The following is a 3441-nucleotide window of genomic DNA, read 5'->3' on the forward strand; positions in this document are numbered from 1 at the left end:
AAATTTGACGACAGGTTCCAGGCCGAGACACACTGCGTGGAGTTGACTGATGGCACAAGGAGCAACGGAATCTCAAAGCACAGAGGAGACGTGGAGGTGTGCTTGATCGACAGCAGAGGGCGACACCACAACATGACGCTGAGACAGGCGTTGTACATCCCCTCATACCCACAAGACATATTTTCTGTGAAAGCAGCTACTGTCAGCGCAGCGACCGTAATCTTCAGAAAAGGAAAGGATGTTCTATGAGACAGAGATGGTACATAATTCCACATTCATGAGCATAACAGACTATACTACTTGCACACAGTAAATGAGGAATGTGATGACCAATGTAAAGCGTGTTTTGATATACAGACATGGCATCAGATTCTTGGGCATTGTGATTATGATGATGTTCAGAAATTACAAAATGTTGATAGTATGACAATCAAGGGCAAAGTAGACAAACCTACCCTATATTGCGAAGTGTGCACTCAGGGAAAATCTTTCCAAACTAATAATATGGAGCCTGATGTGAGAGCCAAAGCAGCTCTAGAGTTGGTACACACAGATCTAGCGGGACTAATAGACCCAGAGTCCAGAGACAGGTATAGTTTTGCGTTATCATTCACTGATGATTATTCCAGTGCAGTGTTTGCGTACTTTCTAAAAAAATAAGAGTGACACAGTGCAAGCAACAGAGAACTTTCTTGTTGACACTGCCCCATACGGGAAAATTAAATGTATCAGATCTGACAATGTTACAGAATTCATGGGAAAGAATTACCAGGCACTACTCAGCAGAAATGTAATTAGGCATGAGACCTCAGCACCATACTCACCACACCAGAATGGTACAGCTGAGCGAAACTGGCGAACCCTGTTTGACATGGCAAGGTGTATGCTAATAGAGAGCGAGTTGCCAAAAATGTTACGGACCTATGCAGTGCAGACAGCAGCTGTAGTGAGGCACAGATGCTTTTGCAATCGCACAAAACAGATGCCTTACTTAATGTTGACAGGAAAACGGCCTAACATTTCTAGGATGCAAAAGTTTGGGTCAGTGTGTTATGCCTATAAGCATGACAAGAGAAAACTACACTCGAGGTGTGAGAAAGGAATCTTTGTCAGGTATGACAAGAATAACCCAGCCTACATGGTCTATTATCCTGACAATGGGAAAGTGCAGAAGCACAGACTGGTTAAGTTTGTGAGAAAAACGATTGCAGAGCAGCAGACACAGACTGACATGACGCCTGATGATGATGACTTCGAGGTGCAGAATAGGGCTAGCAAGACCAGGCAAAATACTGATGTGAGTCCAAGATGTACTCAGAGCCAGGTCTCAGTAACTAGGCCTGAGGTGAACAGCCAAACACGGACAGGCGAGCCCAGCCATGAGCCTACACGATACCCTTTAGAGTGAAGAAGAAACCAGGTTATTTAAGTGAATATGTATCGCATGAGGAGAGTGATGATCAGGTACTGATGAACAACATAGATTACTGTTACAGACTGATCTGTAATGTACCCCTTACATTCAGGTAAGCGGTAACCTCAACTAACTCAAAGGAATGGATTAATGCAATGGATGATGAAATGCAATTAATTCAGAGAAAATGACACATTTACCTTGACCAACTTACCTGAGGAAAAGAATGCAGTGGGGGGTAGATGGGTATATGCGATTAAGAACGATGTTGATGGCTCTGACAAATGCACGGCATGGTATGTAGCTTAAGGATACAGTCAAAAGATGGGTGTAGACTATGAGGAGACATTTTCTCCTACGGCTAACTTGACCAATATCAGAGTGTTGATACAAAAAGCAGTGCAGGAAAACCTGATTTTACATCAGATGGATGTCAAAACTGCCTACTTACATGCACCAATAGATTGCGAGATTTTCATGGAACAACCAGAGGGTTACGAGGTGAAATCTAGTACAAATGAAAAGTTGGTGTAGGAGCTAGAAAAGTCATTATATGGGTTAAAACAGTCAGGCAGGAACTGGAAAAAACCGTCGCATGAGTATCTGAGCGAAAATGAGTTTTTGCAAAATCCAGCTGATCACTGTGTTTACACAAGGGAAACAGAAAATAAGAAAGTGATAATTATAATATGGGTTGATGACTTGATTATTGCTGCCAGTGATGAAAATGCACTGAAGGTTGTAAAGGAGATGCTCACAGCAAAATTCAACATAAAAGACTTGGGTAAATTAAAACATTTTCTTGGTATCGATTTTGACCAGTGTGATAAATGTGTGAAAATGTCACGGAAGAGGTATGTGGAAAAATGCTAGAAAGGTTTGAAATGCAAGATTGTAAACCTAGAGCAACACCCTGTGAACAAAAATCGAACCACACTAATGATGCAGAAATGTTGAGTGATGCCAGAAAATACAGAGATAGTAGGTAGCCTAATCTATCTGACTACATGTACGAGACCGGATCTAAGTTTTATAGTAAGTAAACTGTCACAGTACTTTACTGAGCCAACAGAAGAGCAATGGATTACTGTAAAACATGTACTGAGATATCTGAAAGGCACAATTGACAGAGTTGTGTTACAGGAAATGTGATGATGAGAAACTGTGGCTACAAGCGTACAATGATGCAGATTGGGTGGCTGACGTAACTGACAGATGCAGCACAACTGGTTATTATATAAACCTAAATGAAAATGGTCCTTTGGTTTCTTGGAAAACCAAAAAGCAGCCCACTGTTTCACTGTCCAATTGTGAGGCAGAGAATATGGCGTTAGCCGCAACTACTCAAGCGTGTATGTACCTATAACAACTAATAGAATGTATTGACAGACGTCAGTACTCACCACCTAAGGTCTATGAGGATAACCAAGGTGCAATAGCGTTGGCAAAGAATCCTATAAGCAGACAGAAATGTAAGCACGTTGACATAAAGTATCACTTAGGTCCACTGTGAATGATGGAAAAATAAGTCTGGAGTATTGCCCAATAGACCAGATGGTAGCAGATGTGATGACAAAACCCGCAACAAAAAATTAAGTTGATTAAGTTGTGGTGGACACCTATTGGGGATAGAATTCACCCCAGGAACTAAGGATTAAAGAAAGTTGCCTACATGGCTAAAGTGTGAACCTACGGTCTTCTCCGTTCCTTCGGCTCTACACTGGTGACCCCGACGTCGGTTTTCGGATAAGTTTTCTGAAACCACACACATTATGGCTACGAACGCCGTTGCAATTAAACTGCCGGAGTTTTGGGAGTCTTCCGCGGCTACATGGTTCGCGCAGGCTGAGGCACAGTTCGCGCTCAGAGACATAACAGCAGAGGAGACCAGGTACTACTACGTAGCGGCAGCGCTGGGGTGCGCAACGGCTTCCAGGATAAGCGGTTTCATAACCAACCCACCGGCCGATGGTAAATACGCCGCACTTAAAAATCTCCTCCTTGAAACTTTTGAACTGTCAACAACG

Source organism: Lampris incognitus, chromosome 3, assembly GCF_029633865.1.
Source record: "Lampris incognitus isolate fLamInc1 chromosome 3, fLamInc1.hap2, whole genome shotgun sequence".
Lineage (NCBI taxonomy): Eukaryota > Metazoa > Chordata > Actinopteri > Lampriformes > Lampridae > Lampris > Lampris incognitus.